Source organism: Aotus nancymaae, unplaced genomic scaffold (genome assembly GCF_030222135.1).
Source record: "Aotus nancymaae isolate 86718 unplaced genomic scaffold, 86718_ANA_hifiasm-v0.15.2.pri h1tg000008l, whole genome shotgun sequence".
Lineage (NCBI taxonomy): Eukaryota > Metazoa > Chordata > Mammalia > Primates > Aotidae > Aotus > Aotus nancymaae.
This window is the reverse complement of record NW_026988419.1, coordinates 38924734-38949488: the sequence shown is the minus strand read 5'-3', so window position 1 is coordinate 38949488 and position 24755 is coordinate 38924734. Positions and strand designations below refer to the sequence as shown.

General features: G+C 32.5%; 1 long non-coding RNA gene across 4 annotated transcripts in view; it reads left to right on the top strand.

The window, feature by feature from the left end:
• The window catches only part of LOC105718388 (uncharacterized), a 121421-nt gene extending 99387 nt beyond the window's left edge, over positions 1 to 22034 (top strand). For 2 of the 4 annotated variants that reach the window (XR_010341362.1, XR_010341360.1), the window contains 7 exons: positions 3262 to 3819; positions 7410 to 7523; positions 8343 to 8861; positions 10732 to 10924; positions 16055 to 16217; positions 17343 to 17477; positions 20188 to 22034. This is a non-coding gene — a long non-coding RNA (uncharacterized LOC105718388). The remainder of the gene's footprint in view (positions 1 to 3261; positions 3820 to 7409; positions 7524 to 8342; positions 8862 to 10731; positions 10925 to 16054; positions 16218 to 17342; positions 17478 to 20187) is intronic. The other 2 variants (XR_010341361.1, XR_010341363.1) reach the window with 2 other exon arrangements.
• Positions 22035 to 24755: the final 2721 nt, after the last annotated feature.

Sequence of the window (24755 nt, the reverse complement as noted above, 5' to 3'; positions counted from 1 at the left end):
AAATGATTCTTTCTCACTAAACTTGATTTGATTATTTTCTAATAAATCTTGAGGTTACCAACAGAAGATAACAAATCTAAGTCCAGAGCAGAGGCAAACTTTCCCTGGATGGGTCTAAAAGACATTTGGTGGCAAGTAGATTACATTGGATCTCTTCCAACGTGATTGAGATGAAGCAATTTATTGTCCGAGAAAAAGGTACATTTTAAAGATATAAATTTTCTTCTTCCACAGTTCTTCTGCTAGTATCGTTTATTGACCTAGAAAATAAATCATTCCTTTAGTAGCCCACAGTGTCTATTATTCTCATATTATGTCTATGTGTGCTCAGTGTTTAGCTCCCACTTAACATTGAGATATATGGGAGCTAAATATTGAGCACACATGGACATAATATGCTAAACACAAGCTAAACTCAAAGTATTTGGTTTTCTGTTCCTGTGTTAATTCACTAAAGATTATGACCTCTATCTCCATCCATGCTGCTGCAAAGTGTGTGTAGGGGGTGGGGAGGGTGGGAAGGTGGGGAAGAATGGGTTAAAAAACTACCTATCAGGTACTAGGCTTACTACCTGAGTGACAAGATCCATACTCCACACCTCAGAATCATGTAATAGTCCCGTGTAACAAACTTACACATATACTACTCCTTGTTTCTAAAATAAAAGTTAAAATAAAAACAAAGTTAAAAATAAATATCTAAAAAAACTAAGTCACCAGAAAGGGATTCACTTATTAATATGTAATTTATACAATATTTTCTCTAATTAAGACCTTCATATCACAGCAATAGCAATAGGTATGTGCCTAGAAAATTCAGTAATCTTATAAAATACACAATCAACCCCAAGTAGCTGGAGTGATAATACAATAAGCTAGCCTGATAAAACATGGTGCCATGTGGGGAGAAAAAAAGTACTTGAAATGGAATAGTTTGTGTGCAGGATGCAATATAAATCTCAAAGAAGTGGCCAGTATATGAGTGTCATCTTTTCCATAGCCAAAATCTCTAGGTTCATAAAAGTGCTGTAGTTATACCAAGTATTATATTTAAATAATTTTAATTCTCTGCTTCTGCTAATTTTAGTGCTCCTAGTGCTCAAAGGAGAAATGCTTAACTTAGTAAATGAAGGAATGGTTATATTAAATTAGAATATGTTATACCCTACCCTGGCCATTTTATGTTTCTCATGCCATTGAACCCTTAGGAAGAAAAGATGATTACTTTACTGGCCAAGATAATTGAACCTAACTGTTGCTATACAACAACTCAAGGCATTTTGTATAAGGAATTGAGGATGATTCACTGGGGCATCATTTAGTACTTCATTTTCTAATAGTCCTGATCACCAGGGTGCCGTATCAATTCATTAAAATGAAAATTGCCAAGAATTCAGATCACATAAAAATGAAAGTTTTCTTTGAGTCTCCAAAGTCCATCGTATTATTCTCATCCCTTTGCATCCTCACAGCTTAGCTCCCACTTATGAATGAGAGATAGGATGTTTGGATTTCCATTTCTGAGTTTCTTCACTTAGAATAATGGTCTCCAATTCCATTCAGATTGCTGCAAATGCCATTGTTTTGTTCCTTTTTATGGCTGAGTAGTATTCCACAGTATATGTATATTTCACAATTTATTTATCCATTTGTGGATTGATGGACATTTGGACTGGTTCCTTCTTTTTGCAGTTGTGAATGTGCTGCTGTAAACATGTATTTGCAGCATATTTTTCGTATAATGATTTATTTTCCTCCAGGTACATACCCAGTAATGGGATTATGGGATCAAATGGTAGTTCTACTTTTAGTTCTTTAAGAAGTCTTCACATTCTTTTCTACAGTGACTGTACTAGTTTACATTTTCTGCAGCAGTGCAAAAGTGTTCCCTTTTCAACACATGCATGCCAAGATCTATTTTTTTTTTTGATTTTTTGATTATGACCATGCTTGCAGGAGTCAGGTGGTATCACATTATAGTTTTTATTTGTATTTCCCTGATCATTAGTAAGGTTGAGCATTTTTTCATATGTTTGTTGGCCATTTTTGGATCTTTTTAGAGAGTTGTCTATTCATGTCCATAGCCCACTTTTGGATAGGATTGTTTATTTATTCTTGCTGTTTTTTTGAGTTCCTTGTAGATTCAGGATATTAGTCCTTTGTTGGATGTATCGATTGTGAAGATTTTCTCCCACTCTGTGGTTTGTCTGTTTACTCTGCTGATTATTTCTTTTGCTGTGCAGAAGCTTTTTAGTTTAATTAAGTTCCATCTATTTATCTTTGTTTTGTTGCATTTACTTTGGGTACTTGGTTATGAAGTCTTTGACTAAGCTAATATGTAGAACGGTTTTTCTGATGCCATCTTCTAGAATTTGTAGGGTTTCAGGTCTTAGATTTAAGTCCTTATTCCATCTTGAGTTTATTTTTGTGTAAGGTGAGAAATGAGGATCCAGTTTCATTCTCCTAAATGTGGCTTGCCAATTATTCCAGAAACATTTGATGAATAGGGTATCATTTCCCCACTTTATGTTTTTGATTTATTTGCTTTGTTGAAGATCAGTTGGCTCTAAGTATTTGGCTTTATTTCTGGGTTCCCTATGCTGTTCCATTGGTCTATATGCCTATTTTTACAACAGTACCATGCTGTTTTGATGACTATGGCCTTATAGTATAGTTTGAAGTCAGGTAATGTGATACCTCTATATTTGATCTTTTTGCTTAGACTTGCTTTGGCTTTGTGGGCTCTTTTTTAGTCCCATATGAATTTTAGGATTTTTTTTCTAGTTCTATAAACAATGATGGCAGTAATTTGATAGGAATTGCATTGAATTTGCAGATTGCTTTTGCAGTATAGTTATTTTGGCAATATTGATTCTATCCATCCATGAGCATGAGATGTATTTCCATTTGTTTGTGTCATCTATTATTTCTTTCACCAGTGTTTTGTACTTTTCTTTGTAGAGGTCTTTCATTTCCTTGGTTAGGTATATTCCTAAGTATTTTATTTTTGAGCTATTATAAAAGGGGTTGAATTGGTGATTTGATTCTGAGCTTGGTTTCTGGTGGTTTATAGCAGTGTACATTAATTTTGTGTCCTTAAACTTTGCTGAATTCATTTAACTGTTTTAGGAGCTTTTTGGAGGAGTCTTTGGGGTTTTCTGGGTATACGATCATATTATCAGCAAACAGAGACAGTTTGACTTCCTCTTTACTGATTTGAATGCCTTTTGTTTCATTGTCTTGTTGGATTGCTCTGGCTAGGACCAAGAAATGAAGAGATAAGATCCAAGTAAGCTGAATTAGATACAAAATGGGAGATATTACAACCAATAACACAGAAATACAAAATCTTTCAAGGCGACTATTCACGTGTATAAACTAGAAAACCTGGAGGAGATGGATCAATTCTTGGAAATATACGACCCCTTAGATTAAACCAGGAAGAAATAGAGACTCTGAACAGACCAATAACAAGCAGTGAAATTGAAATGGTAATAAGAAACATTGCCAACAACAAAAAAAAGTCCAGGACCAGATGGATTCACAGCTGAATTCTATCAGACATTCAGGGAAGAATTCGTACAGATCCTATTGATGCTATTCCACAAAATAGAGAAAGAAGGAATCCTTCCTAAATCATCTATGAAGACAATATCACTCTAATACCGAAATCAGAAAAGCACAAGGCAATAAAAGGAAACTACAGACCAATATACCTGATGAATAGAAATGCAAAATTTCTTAACAAAATATTAGCTAACTGAATCCAACAGCATATCAAAAAGATAATCTACCATGATCAAGTGTGTTTCATACCAGGTAAGCAGAGATGGTTTAACATATGCAAAGTCAATAAATGTGATACACCACATAAACAGAATTTAAAACGCAAATCACATGATCATCTCAATAGAGGCAGAAAAAGCATTTGACAGAATTCAGCAGCATCCCTTTATGATTAAAACCCTCAGTAAAATTAGCATAGAAGGACATACCTCAATGTAACAGAAGCCATCTGTGACAAATGCACAGACAATATAATACTGAATGGGGAAAATTCAAAAGCATTCCCCTTGAGAACTGGAACAATAGAAGGATGGCCACTCTCACACTTCTATTCAACATAGTACTGGTGACTAAACGTTTTATATGCAAAAGAGAATAATGGATGATGAGAAACAAAAAGTATAGAGAGTTCTGGATATTCTCATTTGCCTTTCCAAATATACTTGCCACCCTCCTCTATGCTTTTTGACCCTTGTGACCCTATCAACTGGGTTACTCTAATGCCTGGCTTATAAAAGAAGTTGCCTAATGGGAATCACTTATAGGAATTTATTCCACATCGCCTCTCAGAGACATCATTATGAGGATCTGCTGCATCCTTCTACCAAAGGCCTCTTACCCAGAGGTAAAACCATTACCCATTGGTGCCTGGAGTCACTTCCTCCCCTTGTCCTCTCATGCATAAAGGTGGCAAGTTTTCTGCTCTTGCTGGCACTTGACCACATCTTTGTAAATAGCCCCTTAATTAAATCATCATCAACCTTTTGAGCAGTTTTATGCTAAAATCATAACTGATATGGAATTTCATCAAATTCAAGGGTGGATGCATAGTGCAGAATCATTATTTAGGGGCATTATTTTGCTTTTTTATTTATTTTTAATTTTTATTTATTTATTTATTTATTTTGAGATGGAGTTTCTCTCTTGTTACCCAGGCTGGAATGCAATGGCACAATCTGGGCTCACCACAACCTCCACTTCCTGAGTTCAAGGGATTCTCCTGCCTCAGCTTTCCGAGTAGCTGGGATTACAGGCATGCACCACCATGCCTAGCTATTTTTTTCTTTTCTTTTCTTTTCTTTTTTTTTTTTGTATTTTTAGTAGAGACAGGGTTTCTCCATGTTGGTCAGGCTGGTCTTGAACTCCTGACTTCAGGTGATCCGCCCACCTCGGCCTCCCAAAGTGCTAAGATTACAGGTATGAGCCACTGAGTCCCAACTATTTTGCTTATTTAAAGAGCAATAATGTGACAAAAAGTTGGGTAACATAATAAAGTTACTTGGAATGTATTTAAATTTCAAAATCACACTTTTATTAATAAACAATGATATTTCTAGCAGAATTTCAAAACAAAAATTACAAAATATATTATTTTTTGTCACATGTAAAATTATAATTAAGGTTATTTCCTACGTTTAATTTTTAAAACTAATTTAATAGATTAAAAATCATGAAACCACTTTTATAATGTAGAGAATATTTTAACAAACTTTATTTCTGTTTTATAAGTAAAATATTTTTAGCCTTTTTCTTACTCTGAAAGATATTATGTCTGCTTGTTTTATTTCTTTCTTTTTTTTTTGAGACGGAGTTTCGCTCCTGTTACCCAGGCTGGAGTGCAATGGCGCGATCTCGGCTCACCGCAACCTCCGCCTCCTGGGTTCAGGCAATTCTCCTGCCTCAGCCTCCTGAGTAGTTGGGATTACAGGCATGCGCCACCATGCCCAGCTAATTTTTTGTATTTTTAGTAGAGACGGGGTCTCACCATGTTGACCAGGATGTTCTCGATCTCTTGACCTCGTGATCCACCCGCCTCGGCCTCCCAAAGTGCTGGGATTACAGGCGTGAGCCACTGCGCCCGGCTTGTTTTATTTCTTAGACTTCGTTTCTGACTTTAAAAAAGATATAACAAATGACCATTTTTTAAAAAATGCATGTTAAACGTATAAATTATCCAATGATTTTCAAAGCATCTGTTTTTTTAAATTATTATTTACAATCTGAATTCAACTTTAACAAAGTGTTTTGAATGTGAAGACTAAGCCTCATACCCTATTGCTTCTTCTTGTTGAGGAAAAGATAAGAATTGAGTCGTTACCTTTATATTAATGTATATTGAAAATTCCTTAGTAGGCAGTTCTAGAGTGATCACACATTCTACTTTAGCTGGCACAGACACAGGTCACACACTGTTCCAATGTAATTATTAATAGTGCATTTTCAAATGATCAGTTTAGATGATAAATTATGTGATTGCTTAAAGCAATCCAATAGGCAGCAATTTCTACTTGCCTTTGTTCTTCATTATATATTTTTTCTGGTTATTCTTTAAACTTTTGTATTAAAGGGCTTACTTTTTATATTACCTGTTAGCTTATCAATGCTTTCTTTGAAACCTATTTAACGTTTAGAGGAAAATCAAATAAAAGTTCTTACAATCCCCAATGACTCACTGTTTAACTCTGACTTTCAAGAGAATTAGACCTTACAATTCTCTGTTCATGAATGCCAGAGGAATTTGTACGGAGCATTAGTTGGGAAAAGCTTAATGGTAAACACATCCTGAAAGGTAATATAGAGAGGAAACAAAAGGTCATTATTTATTTACAGGTCTAAAAACAATGTGTTCAAAAAAATCTAATTCATATCCATGAGGTCCAGAACAGTATTGATCTGCAATATTTTTAAAGAATAATATTTAGCAAAATAAATGCATGTGGATAATTTTTTAATGCAAAAAAAAGATTCAAATAAAATTACGACTTTAGCATTTAAGGAAAACAAAAAGATCAGCAAAAAGGGAAATTAAGCAATATGTCTTTACCATATCTTCCTTTACATACATATTCCCAAGCACTGTCTAGTACCAATCAAAGTCTGAAATGTATGTTTTCATTCAATTAATGTATCTTTTCATTTTGATCATACATATCAAATAATCTGCATATAACATACATATTATATCACTGTATTCAACACACTGGTTATATTCTTTAAATTATTTTCTTATCCTCATATATATATTTTATTATCATTATTATTTTGAAACAGAGTCTCACTCTGTCACCCAGGCTGGAGTGCAGTGGCATGACCTTGGCCCACTACAACGTCTGCTTCCTGGGTTCAGGCAATTCTCTTATCTCAGCCTCCCAAGTGGCTCAGACTACAGGTGTTCACCACCACGTGTGGCTAATTTTTGTATTTTTTGTAGAGACAGGGTTTCAACATGTTGGCCAGGTTGGTCTCGAACTCCTGACCTCAGGTGATCCACCTGCCTTTGCCTCCCAAAATGCTGGGATTATGGGTGTGAGCAACCACTCCTGATCTCACTTATATTTAATAAGTGTTTAGCAAGTATCTAGTATAAGACTAACTCTAATTTAACAAAGCATTCCAGAAATAAATATTAAGTTGATAAAGTTAAAATAAAACATATACACTCAACACGCTGCTGACTTATATAAATTCATTCGCTTTTACATTTAGTAACCATAGGGCCAAAGAATATATAAACTCCAGTTGATGACATGAAATGAATGTTCCAATTTTTCCTTATGTAAGACAAATAAGAAGGAATAATGAAAACTTTCAACTCTCATTAACTCAATTCCTTTTTACAACAGAGGGAAACTTTTTTCCAACGCAAAATTCACTGTTTATGAGCATCTGACCTATCTCTAGCAGTTTCTTACTCCCTACTCTCGATATTCCTGTAGTCAGGGATGAATCAGCAAAAGGTATGAATTTAGTGTTTCGTGCATTTCCTATTCTACTGCATTTAACATGAGGCATGCTTTGTGCTTAATTCCATTTTTAGTAATGATAAAATTAATCAGTGCATTCATTAGAGGCCAGTATTACTTTTGTGATTTACACATATAGTTTCAACATCTATTAATGATCATTGAACACGCCTATTATTTAATTACACTTATAAAAAATTACTTTCTAATTCTAACATCTCTTCTGTAGTTATTGACTAGAATTATTCTGCAAATAACTTTCTTTTTCAACTATGTGATTATACTGGAATGTCATCAAGAAAAGAAAGACATGATATATACTTTATTTTTTCCCTTTACTTATCAATTTACTGAAATCTGTAAGTATGGTAACATTGCCAGAAAAAAATAAGAAAGGAGATGATTTCAGTGTGTCGGTTTAGGTTAGCCTGGGGTTCTAGTCCTTTAAAAATGGAGAAACAAAATCTATACTAATCAGAGTACATTGCTGATCCCAATCAGATTTGAAAATGTTTCTTTGCTCCCTCAACAGTTTAAGAGCACACAGTTAACAGAATTATTAACTTTTGTCACTGAAGACCTGAGAAGTCTGATTATGGTATTTGTCAATAAAAATATATATCATTTAGCAGAAGTGAAACAAATCAAAATAGTTGCAATTAAAAGAGAGGCTTTCTCACCTATTTTGTCTAGTCAAAATAAATCCTTTTCCTTTATATTTAGACTAATGTTGCCAAATATTTAATTAATATTTTTCTAAGGTTAACATTAAATCAAAAATAACTGCTTTTTTTTTTCTTTTCTTTTCTTTAGAGACAGGGTCTGGCTCCATCACCCACTACAGCCTGGACCTCCTGGGCTCAAAGGATCCTCCCACCTCAGTCTCTCAACTAGCTGGGAAAACAGGCACACAGCACCACGACTGACTAGTTTTTAGTGTTTTAGAGATGTGATCTCAGTATGTTGCTAACGATTTCGCTTTAACAGAAAATAGAGAAGTAGGAGAAAGGTAGTCTTATACTTTTACTACTGGATTGCAAATTTTAGAGGAGAACCTTATTAATTTTCTTCTTTGATGCATTAACAGCATCTGCGTGGTGTCAGTAATTGCTCAATAAATACTTGCTAAACGAATGACTCTATCAAATTTTCCTTAAAGTGATCTGATAGTGAAGACAACCATGAGATTTTATTTACACACGAAAAAGACATTTCACTATAATGAACCCAAATCAAAATTGATTGGATGTTTTCTTCCTTAGCCCCGCATTTCTACTCCTGTTACTTAATTGTGAAGAAATCTATGAGAGACATATTCTTCTGTATTTTAAGGTATGCCTAATACCTGGATATTCAGGAACACAATAATTTAATGAATCTTAATTTCTCTTTCATTGGTTTGTGTTGTACTTAAAAATGTTATATTTAAATCAGTGGGTCCTTCTCTTTGAACATAGGAGAAGCTAATACAATTTATTCATATTCAATTTTAAATCACATTTGATATTTCATAATGTATGTTTGCAGTTTGCTATCATTTGACATTTGTAGAAAATTTCTAGACTTAAAAGTATATATATCGATCGGGTAAGGTAGCTCATACCTGTAATTCCGGTATTTTGAGAGGCCAAGGCAGGCAGATCACAAGGTCAGGAGTTTGAAACCAAACTGGCCAACATAGTGAAACCCCGTCTCTACTAAAAATACAAAAAATTAGCTGGGGGTGGTGGTGGCTGCCTGTTATCCCAGCTACTTGGGAGGCTGAGGAAGGAGAAACTCCTGAACCTAGGAGGCAGAGGTTGCAGTGAGCTGAAATAGTGCCACTGCACTCCAGCCCAGGAGACAATGCAAGACCCCCTCTCAAAAAAAAAAAAGTATATATATCTAATATTAATATCCTCTAACCACTGATTCTCAATTTCACATTTCTAAAGTAGTTAACTATCTTTAAATCTTTATCTAGGAAATTGATTATATCTAGAAAGTATAGGTTTATGCTGCATTAAGATGGCATACTTATTATCTTATATAGTCCAAGTTTCATTGGTACTGCTTTTATTAGTAGTAAAGGGCTTTTGTTTGTTTTGTTTTGTATAAGCCAAAGACAAACTCTTATCTCCTGAGAAATATTCCAATGAACTGAAAAGAAAAAAAGAAGACGAAAGAAGCCCCTTGGCAAACTTGACTCTCCTATTTACTGAGGGTTTATTACTGCCATTAAAAATTTTATAAGCACAATTTTATGTTTTAAAATTTTGGAAAAATATGAAAAAATATGTTTCTTACTGATGCATTCGAAAATTCTTTGATTGTTTAATTTACAAAATGTTCCTAACATTTCCACAGGCAAATTACCAAGAAGGTATTCAGTAGCAGAGATTTTATTAAATTCAGTTCCATATATTGGCATTGAGATTACCAGATTTGTATTTTAAAAGAACATTTTAAGTACTGAAATCAGAATAATTGTATTTTAAAAGGTCACTAAGAGTTTTAATAATAACAATACCTATTATTGTTCACTTATGTTCCAAGTGCTCTATAAATACTCCATATGCAGTTTCTGTCAATCTTCAAAGCAATTATATTAAATAGCAGTTATTTTTATCCCTATTTCATAGATCTGATGTCTGAGGTAGAGTGAAATCAAATGACTTTCTCAAGATGCTAAGATGGGAAGTGATAAAATACGTCTTTTCATTTCTGTAAGGTTTTTGGATTTTTCAGCAGTGGTTTTTGTCTACTTAAAATACTCTTGAGAAGTTTACTTTAATTCAATATTAAGATTTAAAACATTAAAAGTTATGACAGAATTGTTTAAGCCTTAAGTTCACCAGACAGATTTTATTATCCTGTTTATACATTTAGCAATAACATTTAGTATTAACAATCACTTTTTGTTGGCTTTGAGTAGTGTTTGATCCCATTTACAAACTTAATTAATTAATCATCATCAAATATTTTAACTGCATTTAAAAATTTAATATATTTGATTTATGTTATAAGTACTTTAACTGCCTGACTTAGCAAATAATACTTTTCTGAATTAAAATATTTATTAATGTTTAATAAATTAAACATATAAAAATAGATAAATTAAAATTTTCTTAAATGCTCTAATAGTACATAACATTTATGGAATTTCAATTTGATATTTGCTTCTTTTTACAAACTACTAATATTATGATTTTTTTCAAACTAGACTCTAGACTTAATTCTAAACTTTCCTGAATTGAAAGACATTTAGTCACAAAGAAAAGGTTTCTGGCCTCATTGCTTGAGATTACTGAAGACTAGATATTTTTGGTCTTGTGTGAAACTGGAACCTGCAAACATCCAGATGAACTTCTCCTACCATCAATCAAGAAAGACATTATACCTTCCCAAGTAATTTTGTGAGTGTATTTTTCAGTATGCTTGAAGTTAATACAGATAAAGAATGTTGACTGGGATGCTTACCAGATTTGTATATGTGACATTGGTGTTCACATAAAATCCTATTTATAGAGTTTCTTGTAAATTAGTTCACAACACAGATGAGAGATTCATGGATTTCAACTCCTAAGAATCCGGATTTATGTATTATCTCATTCTTTTCTACTTTTAGAGTCTGCCACTCCTACCAAATTTGATCATTAAATTGGAATTTGCCTTTTCTGGTTGAGATATATATGTATATATATATATAATATTTCTTTTTTCCTTCAACCTCCTTTCATGTTTATTACACACAACAACTCTTACAGATACTGAAAACATAAATGAGTTTGAATTTTGGCTAGCTTACATGACTTCTTCAAATGGTGGCCCAGTTTACAAAGATACTGCAATTGGCATTTTTGCAGAAGGCATAAATTTCCATTGATTATTAGACAATTTAAAATTTCCACTGACTGGCAGAATACTTTTTGATGTGAAAAGATGATTTCCTGTATTTAAGGCTGCGTCTATCTCTAGGCATTACTTTTTAGTCTGTTTGAAGGTCGTATGTATTCTCTTCAAAACTTGCAAAGATACATCTTAGTAGAATTCTCCATATTGAACTGATTTAACACTCTATATATGCTTTGCAAATGTACTATGATAGTTTTCTAACTGCAAGAACTTTTGTAGACCTGAGTTTAAAATTTCTTAAGATAAATGATTGAAGCTTAGAATAAGAAGGAAGAGCCAGAGGAAAGAACAAAGTTGAAGAAATGCACATTTTGCAATAGCATCATCTATATGTCATATGCTAAGCTAGATTACTGATAAATTTATCTCACGGCAATGCTTCATGGAAGGTGTTACATTATGAATAATATAGATAAATAAATAAAGCTAGATTTGAAATTCAGATTTGTCTCCAAATAAAGTACTTCTCACAGGAGCCTATCAACTAGAGAACTGTTTGAAAATAACCTATAGTCCCCACATTTTTGTATAGAGAGAAGGTTCAACTTAGCTTTGGATAGTAAAGTGCTTTTAAGTGAGGAACACACCCTGGTGTTCCTTACTTTTTACTTTCTATCACACTAACCCTTTTATATATTCAAAAAATTGGTTTTTGTATTAAATTTAAGAAAAGTTCACAAATTAGGATTTCACACCCTGATATTAGGTTTTGCCATTACATTTTGCCATTGAATATAATGGAAAAGCTACAATTACTACTGCATCAACCAAATAAATAATTTAGCATGTAAAAAAATTGTAATATATATACATGAGGGAATGCTATCCAGAAAAAAATGAATGAAATCCTGTCATTTGTGACAACATGGATGAACCTGGAGGACTTCATGTTAAGTAAAAAAACCAGACACAGAAAGACAAATATCACACAATCTCATTCATATGTAGAATCTTAAAAAAATAAATAAATAAAAGTTGATATCAGAGAAACTAAGAGTACAAAAGTGGTTGCCAGGGACTGAGGAAAAGATTGGGGGAGGAGGGCCTGGTAAATGGGTAAAAAGTTCTAACTAGATAATAAGACTAAATTCTGGTGTTCTGTTATATCGTAGAGCATAAACTATTGTATATTACAAAATAGCTACAAAAGAGGCATTTAAATGCTCTTAACACAAATAAATGACAAAGTGCATGAGGTTTTGGATACTCTACCCTGATCAGATCATTATACAACTTGATTACTGTTGTTTTGATGTGTCCAAAACACCATTAAATATGTACAATTACAACATGCCAATTAAATAAATATATAAATAAATAAAAATGTAAAAGAATCTCTCCTTCAGTGTGTCATCTTATGAAACAAGACAGCCTTTTATTAAGAAAACTGTAGTTTCCTCCATAATATGAAATAAATTATGTCTAAAATTAATTTAATGTACAGGCAAACATATGTACTAAAGCAAATATCCTGTCTTGTATTAATGTCCCATGGAACTGAGGAGGAGTAAACATGACTTTAACAGAGTCTTTTACACTAAATAAACTCTACTATGAGATTATTGATTGAAAAGTATATATGAGGAAAAGTTATTCTGAGTATGATGTTTTGATGTTTGAAGGGTTTTCTCTAAAACATGTGGAGTAGGAATGTTATCATTTGATTGTTTTGGAAACAGTAAGGATGGCCTAGCTAAGTATGCCAAAAAGTTGGAAGTACAATTAAACAAAATTAAATGCATTAAAATTAGTATATTTTAAAGAAATGAACATAATGGTCATCTATGGTTTAGTCAGGTTGTTATTTAGAATTATGAACAATTTGAATTTTTGAATGTATGCTTAATAGAATTATGGTCATTCATATAATATTCTTAAAAATTATAAATCCTATAGTTTTGGAAACTCAGAAAAGAGGGTAAAGTTTTATAAAACATTTAAGGCTGTAGTAATTCCTCTTCCACATCTGGCATTGAATAAATATTAACTTATTATCATCATCCACTAAAAATACCTGACAAGGAGCACTACGGTATGCTATCTCATAGTATACTGGTAAATTTTTATTAGTATAACACTAAAAGCAAGTCTTCAGAAAACACTTTCTTAAGTGTGCAAGATATTTGTCTTTGACAATTTTGTTTTTGCTTGATTAGAGTCTGCAACTATAACACCTTAGACCATCTTCTTGGGATTAACTTTTTTTTTAAGAAAGGAAATTTAAGGTTTTTATGTAGTTATGAAAAATATATTGCTGCTCTTTGTATTCCAAAGCTCCAATTAATGACAGTAATATTACTGATGTACACTGAAGAAAGCATGTGGGATTGAGTATCTAAATTCTTTATATCCCTTATAAAATTTTATTACTTATGAGTACTGAAAAGTTACTGGAAAACCATTTAGCATTGCTGAGCTGTCACTTGATTATCCTGAACTTAGTAATATTGTAAAAGGAGCATAAAATTCCAAGATGGAAAAAAAAAGAGGTTAAAAAAAGAGCAATAGTAAAAACTACAGTGAAGGATATTAATTGTGTTGAATGGTGTGAGTTTCTGACAGATAATAAACAAGTGATAGATGTGATCTCTAAAATTGCATGTGTATCATGAACTGAACCCTCAGTTTAATACAGGGTCATTGGATTTTACAGTCTCATAAGCTTCCCGGACTTTGCCTGGCACATCAACACAATTGCTTAATGTGCAATAAATTCTACAGCTAGCCATCTGCTTACCCTTTTGACCTTTCAGATTTTATAAAAACCCAAGCCCATAATTTCTCACTTTATGAACCACCAGATTTTTGGAATATGTTACAGTTTAGGGTTACTTTGTCTTTTTTATGCAACCAAAGAGACTTAATATATTGGACAAAATTTGGCAGCAACATGCCTTTTCCATTGAAATGGTTATGAAAGCAATCACTAGAGTTAATAAGATTTAGACTATTTCTACCTATTGTGTAGTTGGATATGCTTATTTAAACAAATGTGTGCTAGTGATGGGGATTCTTAAGTGAAACAGTATGCAAACTGCAGGAAATAACTTCTAAAAAAGGTAAGAAACCAGGAAAATGATTCCAAAATATTTATACATTGGTAATATATAACTTAGAATTTACATAAATATTATATTATTTTTGCATTTTTGGTTTAGTGCATAAATAATTTCCTTAATCATGTGGTAGAGAATTTCTCATTAGAGACATAACAATATATTATGCACTTGAAGAAAAGTTTAAAGAATATCTTTAGTTTTATGATGATAAACTTAAAGGGCCAGAAGGATGAAACTCATACATGTTCCCATAGCCAGTGGCAGAGCTCGGGAAGACCCCGGAGCTTCTAATCCCTTCTTCAAAATTCCTACTATCTCCTGAGCATAGACCAACTCTTAACTTTGAGAAGCTGATGGGGAGAAGGCAGACAAATATCTAATCAACGGAAATCTAACTGCCAAAATCTCTTTAACCTCTAGTGATTTCTCCAAGAATTCTTTTTCATCAAGACACTTATGATTGCAATGTATTTTGATAAAAGAATTGGAGGTGTGGAAGCATCCAAATATAGTAAAACCTTGCTCCTTCCAGACACAGCAACTGCCCAGTTTTCTTCTCTTTTCTCTGTCATCTTCTTTTTCCACAAAAACCATGGTACTTCTCCTTTTTATCTTAAACCATGGAGTTCTGTAATCTACTGGTCCCTCTGAGGTATAAATTTTTCTTTAAATAAGGTTATTAGGAATTTTTTCTAGACAAAGATTATATTTGGTTTCAGGAAAATAACAGTAAAGTGGTTAGAAGTGAGCCATAGCTTGGGTTCAAACCCTAGTTTTACCACTTACTGGTTGTGTGATCAAAGGATATTTCACTCTATGGTAGCTTGACCTTTGTAAAATAATGATGATGATAATAGTTTATAAGCTCATAGAGAATATATGAATACCATAAATTATTAGTATGTAATTAAACTAAGTTAAATTAATACAATTCTATATACTCTGTATGTATAGAATAGATTTTTAATATATATTCTATATGTATACAATATAGAATATATAGAATTTTAATAATTCTATATATTTAGTCTCATTTAATTATATATGTTCTGTATATAGAATATATATTCAAATGAGATATAGACTCTATATTTTATATATGTGCAGTCTCATTTCTTTCAACCACATAAAAGTTGATATTTTTATTGAAGCAATTGAATTATTTTATTTTTATTAAATAATTTTAATTTGAAAATGGTTCTTATTACAAAGCTGATGATATTTTTTCCTACTAAAAGAATGCCAGATAAATAAAAGGGATTACACTTACTGAATGGCTACTATATGTTTTGCAAGATGTATTATATTATTTCACTTAATGTTCACAACTGTTAAAAATGTGATATTTTAAGTACTGATGCATTGTCACCAGTGAATTATGTGTGTGTGTGTGTGTGTGTGTGTGTGTGTGTGTGTGTGAAGTCAAACATAACATCTGTATGTTATTTTATTTCTGGTTTTGAAAATAAAATATAGAGACTAAAGGTAATAATAAGAATTGAAAATTGGTCCAGGTCAATCATGAAGGGCTAGGAAAAGATAACCTTTCTTTTTCTTTTTTTTTTTTTATAGTCCGACACAGTGCACACCCACCTCATCTTACCCCATGCTCCTACACAGGTCCAGACCTCCCCAAGCCAAGGAATGGGCATGACACTTCTTAGGCCTCTGCTCAAGCAAAGTCTGTAAAGGTTTAGAAGAGTGTGAGGTATTCCTGTCCTACAGGATTACCTTGGTGAGTGGAAACCACTCACTACCTCCTGTCCTGGGTATGAATTCTACCATGCAACTCTACACCTTCCTCTGTCCCTCTCCAGGGAGAAAAGTGGCCTCTTCTCAGCAGATGAAAGATAACCTTTCAATTGAAAGAAAACCGTTCAGTTCCTCGCCCACTACTTTATGATATATCTTTATTTTTGTTTGAAAGCTATTCACTGGGATTAGCAAAGACATAATTGTGACTGAGCTAATTCAGAAACTGAGAATTACTAGATGTGGTATACTTCTTTCCTTCCTTTTTCTTTCCCCATTTTACTTCCTCCCTTTTTACTTTAATCAACATTTATTTTCTCAAGGAAATCTTTGAACAAATTTTGGAAAAATGAGATATAAAATTATTTTTGCTTTCTCAAGCAATTCTATTCTGCCACTCATTTCGTTTATTTCAAAAATTTAAAAGGAAATGTGTAAACATGTAGCTAAGCAAAAAATTGAGTAACATCCACGGAACTTTACATGTTTTATTAATCTAATATATTTCTCATAAAGCTATAAGATGTGACTCCTATTCTGGATTTATATATGTATTGGTATATTTATTTATCCTTTACATGATGTCTTCCTTAAAAAGCTATCTGTCAATTGTAGTTGATTCTGGCCCCTAAAGTATTAAAACGTTTCATAAAGGCAAAGCAAGTCCAAAGATTTAAAATACATTTTTACAGCAAGGGGAGGTAACATTTAATTGAAGTATTGGAACAAATGAAGAAGAATATTTTATATTTAAACAACTGGAGAAATGAATTAAGTTATTGCTCATTAGCATTCTTCAAGTAACATTTGCCTTACACACACAAATACATAAAAACACACACAAATACATAAACACACACACACACATAAGCATACATACACACATGGAATACATGTAGACCTAGCACTGCTTTCTTCTTTTGTTAAAATCATGGTTCTAAGAATAAAGAACTTGGTATATTAACTGGGCAATGGGCTCTGAGAAATACTGTGCGTTATATCACTGTTTTCATTTTTTAGTATTTTTTCTGTGTGATTAGTGAAAAACTTTCACTATTTTATTTCAATAGAGGACCAAAAGAAGTACAAAATTAATTATTCTTGACAGGACTTCAGTGACCAGCAAATGCATCTACTCTATACTTGCCAGATGTCAAGCTGGAACTCAGAGAATACACCATCTTTTGAGAAGAAGGAGCCCTGTGCTGTGATAGAATATCCAGAGAAATTCAGAGAACCTCAGGTAACATCACTGAAAATAGCCTTACTTCATCCTTATATAAATGAACATGTTCTACTGCAGATTACTTAAATATTTGACGATTACAGCAAAATCACGGAGAGAAGGCACTGCAATGATCTCTAACCAGGCATAAAATAATTCATTTTCCATCAAGCTATGCAAGACAGGAAAGTAAAAGGAGAGGAATACACATTCTTCTTCTTATTATTATTATTATTATTATTGGCATATCAAGTGAGGAATAAAACATGAAATACATCTATTTGCAAATAATCCAAATTTATAAATGCCATCTCCTAACTGCAATATTGAAGCCTAAACATCATCCTTTAACAAGTCCTTATATAAATAAGCATTACAAGATGTCACCAGATGGCAAAACAGTAATATTTATAAATAATTCTCTTTTAAAAGGCAAACCTGTCCAAATGTTTGAACTCAATACTACAATTAATTAGAATATTGTGCACTAATATTTGTGTTGACATTCTATGTCTTCTTAAACCAGGCTTGAACAATATTTGTTTCTGCCCTTTGTAATACCAGAAATATTTTGGGCAGTTGATGTCTATTAGTTTTATTAATTCATCCATTTTTCATTCAATTTTCTATATTACCTATTAGAGGGGAAGTTATTGTCTATGCATAGGAAAGCTATGTTAAATAGAAAAACCTTCTCCTTCTCAGAAGCAACATCTGCTAACCCATCCAGTTAATATTCAAAAGATGTTATTTGTAATTATTGCTGACAGGACAGTGTAGTACAAATAAAATGAGTTTAGAATCAGAAATAACCAGATTTAAATTTAGGGTGATAGGGGCAGAATTCGACCTCTCTGCCTCTTTGGAATTGTAAATGGTGGTTTAGACATTATTCAAAGAAAAGTTCTAGCATATTGTGAACTCTCAGTACATGGTCAATAAAAGAAAGGTGAAAAAGAAAACATAAATTGCACAGTTCAACTACTAAATTCAAACTATATCACTAAAACTATATTGTCTATTAATGTCAGATCAGGTGCATTAATTATATTTGTGTATAGAAGACAACATTATACTATCAACACAAGGAAAATCAAACACTGTTTCTAACAACTTAACTGTAATTACTCATAGATTTTTTCTTTCTATCATTTTGAAGAGCCTCATCAAATATATTCCTAAATCCATAATAATGATAGTGTAGGTGTTCCTCTCAACCTTCACATTTAAACAATAATATAATAAACAAAGGGAAGAAAAGCAAATATTATATATGGAACAACGTGCTATGTGATTTTAATATGTTATCTCACATTGATACACCCACAAAGTCACTGAGTCTTTATTTTTAAATCAAGAAAGTAAATTACCAAAAATAAATTAATTTATAAAAATTTACTCTTACTATTTCAAATATTGTTGCCTGACTACTTTTTCTCCTGTCCTACTGTAATAACCTACCCTGGGCTAGCATCACTGACTCCATCTTAGCTGTAAACTCTAGCCTAGCTTCCCCCTCCCTATCACAGCCCCTCTGAGTGCATAACTAGGTTATGCTGCACTTAGAAGCATTGAAGCATACTGTTCCTAACACTTGTAACCATTGTAACCACATCCTACTTGGCATACCCCCCTTGCTATTGTAAGAAAAATTTTTTTTTCTCTTTGATCATTGTGTCGCAGGAGTCTGATCACCCCCCTTCTTGGTGATTGTATGGAAAACACCTATGCCCACAGCCCCTTCCTCTAACCTGCTAAGCTTCTGTAAAATTCCTCTTCAGCCAGGTACCACGTCCCCTACTTAAATCAAGTTATAAAAGATAATCAAGCCCCTTCCTTGGGGCCGAGAGAACTTTGAGCATTAGCTGTCTCTCGGTCACCATCTAGTAAAAGGACTCTTAATTTGGAACTCGGTGTGTGGCGCATTCCTTCTCACTTGCTCAGTTACTACACTATCATATTCCTCCTTCCTCACTACATTTTTTTAACACATGAAATGAGTATCGTTGAACATACCTGTCTTCCCCATTAGAATATTCTTTCCCCAGAACTTCCTAAGGTTTACAATCTCATTTCTTCTATCATTTAAGTCTGAGCAATGGCTTCTCCATGAACAGGGTTCTTTCTGTTTCCTATCCAAATTAGCCTTTTATCCCAACTTCCTCTCATTCCATATTATTTAGATTTTTTCTCCATAACACTTGTCATTACATGAAATTATAATATGTTTGTTTTCTTGTTGCTCTCAGTCTTTCTAAAATGCAAATTGAACAAGAGTAGAATCATGTTGGATTTGTTGAAATATCCTCAGTGCCTAAAATAGGATGAAACATATTGAAGTTCAAAGTTCATATTAAATATTTGTTGAATAATTTTTTTAAATGATACATCAATGCTTAAAAGGAAATAATAATACCAAGAAATAGGGAGGATAATTATTAGAAAGATAAAGAAAAGAAAGTCAAACAATAAAAACATAGGAAATAAAAGACTCTAGGAGCTCAGCAGATGTCCCTAGACTCCCATACCCTGCTGTTTCCATGGGACCACAAGATGGCTTTTTTTCTTCCAATGAGAGATTGATTTTAACTTCCTCTTATAAAGAAGCTGATTGGCTGAACCTTACATCAGGTAACTATGATTAGATCAAACTACTCTGGCTGTGGTGGCAGAGTAACATAATATAAGCATTATCACTAAAGGCATATATATTTTTTGTCATTCTTAGGGAAGACAGAAAGCTGTGAGCTCAGCCAATAACCAAAAGGAAGACTACCACAAATGTAAGAAATAAATGGACTCTTGAAATGCCTCTACTTATAGTACTTCTTGATTCTAATTATTATTTTCTTTGTTCTAGAAGATTTGGAGCCCAGTCATTTATTCCTTAGTCACGATTCAGTTAAATTATTTTATTTAAGGATTTAAAGGGAATTGAATACTGTTGAAAGAGAGCTAAGCATATATTTTATTACTTTTTGATACTTAGAGAGAAGAGAAAAACAGCTTTAGAAAATAGAGGGCAGTGTAAGAAATTCAACATCAAATAATGTTCTTCATAAGACAGAAGAGGTATATGAAGGTTATGTTTCTGTGGGTTTTTTCACCTTTTTTGAATGTTATTTAACTGAAATAGTTCACATACTCTTTCTTTAACTTCTGTTTTAAATTCAGGAAAGCAAGAGCAGCTTTGTTACATAGGTAAACTTGTGTCATGGGGGGTGGTTGTACAGATTATTTCATCACCCAGGTATTAAGCCTACTACCAATGGTTATTTTTCCTGATCCTCTCCCATCTCCCACCCTCCACTCTCTGAAAGGTCCCAGTATGTGCTGTTCCCTTATATGTGTCTATATGTTCTCATCATTTAGCTCCTACTTATAAGTGATAATTGCAGTATTTGGTTTTCTGTTTCTGTGTTAATTTGCTAAGGATAATGGCCTCCAATTCTATCTGTGTCTCAACAATGGACATGTTCTCATTGTTTTCTATGGCTGCGTAGTGTTCCATGGTGTATATATACCTCATTTTCTTTATTCAGTCTATCACTGATATCATTTAGGTTGATTCCATGTCCTTGCTACTATGAATAATGCTGCAATGAACATACGTGTGCATGTGTCTTTATGATAGAATGATTTATTTTTTCTTTGTGTATATTCCCAGTAATGGTACTGCTGGGTTGAATGGTATTTCTGTCTTTAGGTCTTTGAAGAATCGCCACACTGTCTTCCACAAACATAGTATTGACATCAATGTTTAAGAGAATTTTCTCTAGCATTGATCATTTAACAGACAAGAGAAAAAAAAATACTTTGACTTTTTATCATAGCTCAATCGGTTCAGTTTTACTGTTTTGTTCAACTTCTACTTTTATTAAAAACTTATTTACAATATAAATAATTATTGAAACACTGATGAAAATTTTAAAGGACAGGGCACAGTTTTATCAAGTTGAATCAGATAATGGCAAGAAATTGAACTTAGACAAAAATGGATTGGAATATTTGTCATATCTTGGGATTTGGGCCTGGAGAATCCCAGTCCCATAACCAGGTATTATTTAACTCTGATTCGTGAAATACTTAAGTGTAAAATGAAGTGATTATTCTTTCATAGAATTATTTAAAGAATTGTATGAGATAATTTATTGAAAACCACATATTTATCAAATACTGTTTAATTATAAACAAATTCGACTGTTATATATATATATATAACTAAGTATCTTGTAACCACTATAGTCGATATGGAAGCTTTTCATGAACTGATATACTATTAGATGGTCAACACAAGAATTGAATACATTTTATGCTCTTGTTTGTTTGAAAAGTCAAAAGATATATAAGATACATATGCACACACAAATACACATTCACATACTTATATATAAAACAAGTGCAAAATTAAAATTAGCCCTGGGAAAGATACATAAGAAACTGATATTGCTAGTTACCTCTGTAAAGAATTGAGTGAATTTGTCAAATGTGAGAAAAAGAATTTGCTTTGTGTCTTTTTAGATTATGAGCTATGGGAACGTATTACCAATACAAAGATGAATAAATGATGTTGAAAACTAAACAAAATGCCTGTTTCCCTTTTCTTCTTAACTCTTTAAAAGGTCCTAAATAAAGGAAATTTAATGTACAAGTTTAAAAGTCTCAGCAGTTAAGATGGATTATTTAACAAATATGTGTTGAATAAAGCCAACCACTTTAGATTATAAAAATATTCTTTTATCTCTCCTATTTAGTTCCTGTTGATTTTAGTTTAGGATTAAAGCATCACGTTGATCATTGCTGAAAACCATACTTAACTGAAAATTGTCTGTTTCACCTTTAACATACATTAGCCTACCTAATAAATAAAAATATGAGAAAAAAATACATGTACTATATAAAATGTGTTTATCATATAAATATTATAAATACATGCTTTGTTCTTCATGTATAATTTTTAAGCTATTTTTATTTTATCATTAGCCTAAATATTCATTCAGTTCTCAATGTTTTTCTAACAGTTTATGAAATGAGGAAAAACAAATATTAAGCATATTCTAGTTTATTCTCTAGCAACTGCCCACTGTTCTGTGCGTGTCAAACTTCTTATGCAGGTAGTAGTCACTTTGCTTTGGAAATGCAGAATTGCCAAGTACTCAAGTCAATCTTTGAATGTTAAAGAACATACTCTATTCTTTAGAATATTACTTCCTATGCAAAAGAATTCAAAAACAATTATTCAAAATGAAAACACGGGGAAGACATTTTACAATAACTTATTTACTCATTTTATTGTATGAAGCACAATCATATGTGTTAGTTACAAAATAGCAATGCCTCAGATCTGAGTGGTGCTTTATACTTTCACATGTAACATTTGATTTGATTTCTGCATCTTTACCTGGAATATGGATCTCTAACAATGCCAATAGTGATTCAGTTTTTCCCTTTGCTGAACGTGGCTTAAGATCAAAATAAAATCTGATATGAACAAAACATGTAATTAATCAGAACATGGAATTTGAAACAGATTTTCCCCCCTCATTGACGATCAAATCTGCCACAGAATTCATGGCATATTGCCCAAAGGGTAGTGTTGGAAATGCTATGCAGACTTAAAAATTGTGTCTATGTTTTGCTGGCACTTATGTTCAAGTGTAGTTGTCTTATCACATTTTAAAAACCGGCAAAATTCCATTATAACAGATGGACAGAAGCAGAAAGTGCCAATTCTCAGTGTGGTAGAATCATTTACAAAAGGCTTGAGTAGAAGGCCAAGAGAACAAAAATGTTCTGAAATTCATCTATTCTGCTATTAAATATAAGGCATTACTTCTCAGTTAAGTTTTTTCACACTTACAGTAATGAGTTAATCATACTTTTAACATTATGGCAGCTACAGTCAACAACAATTAAAATATTGCATTGATTTGAAGAATCCAGGAGTGGAATAAGATGCTTCAGAATACAGAGTGTTACAAAAGATACTAGAAACAAACTGAAAGAGATGCTAAGGAAAGGATAAAACCATGAAGGAGACTGGTAGATATCCTGGCCTTTAGAGGCTTCTTCAATCCTGATATTCAAAGAGTCTATATTATTTTTTTCCTCCTGTGCAATTTTATAGTGCAGTGTAGAGTAAAATGATATCTACATGGATATCTTAAATGATTTGGTATTCTAAAGGTACAAACGGTGATTTCAATTTGATTAGTCTTTTATTCAAAAGATTTTCGTATTAGAGATAGGTAGACCTGTGGGGAGGAATTTTTTAAGTGGGTAATTAATGCATAAGAAATAAGAGTCACACATTAAGTTTGGTTAATTCAATGAGGTAGTAGCATTTTTGACTAAACTGTAAACAAATTTGATTAAGAATAATAAATCTCATCCTTAGCATCCCAGATATATTACTTTTCTATTTCTATTACTAAAGTTATAAATTACCACAAACAGTGGCTTAAAACAACAGAAATTCATTATTTTACAGTTCTGCGGGTTAGAAGTTGCACATAGATCTCACTAACCTAAAATCAACACATACTCAAGAGATGCATTCTGTCTTGGAGGTTCTAAAGAAGAATCTGTTTTCTTGCTTTTTCTATCTTCTAGAGCCTACCTGCATTCATAGTGTCCTTCCTCTATCTTCAATGCCATCAATTTTGCATCTTTCTGATTTTTCTCATACAATCACAGTTTTCCTTGACTCTCCTCTTCTGCTTCCCTCTTCCATTTTTAAATACCTGGTGATTATATTGGGCCCTCCTAATGTAGAAAAATCTCCTTAATTAATATCAGCTTATTTACAATCTTAATTCCATCTTCACCATAAAATGTATCACATTTACATGTTCCAAGGATTAGGATGTTAACATCTTTTTATGGGGCATGAAGAGAAACACTACTGTCCCTATAACAATATGCCCTCTAGACTCCAAAGATTCACATACATGTCACATGCATAATATATTCATCTTCACCAAAGTCTCCAAAACATCTTTACTCACTAGAGTATAAACTCAAAGTCCAAACTCTAGTCTTTATTTTCATCAGTTAAAAAGTCCTAAATTTCATCATCTAAATCATCTAAATTAGGTTTGGGTGAGGCTTTGGATGTAAATCATCCTAAATCTTTTTTACTTATAAACCTGGAAAACAAGGAAAAAAAAAAAAAAAAAACTATCTGCTCCAAAAATAAAATGGTGAGAAAATAATAGGATAGATATTTCCTATTAGGACTTGAGAAAATGGAAGAAAAAAAAAGAAAGAAAGAAAGAAAGAAATCGCTAGTCCCAA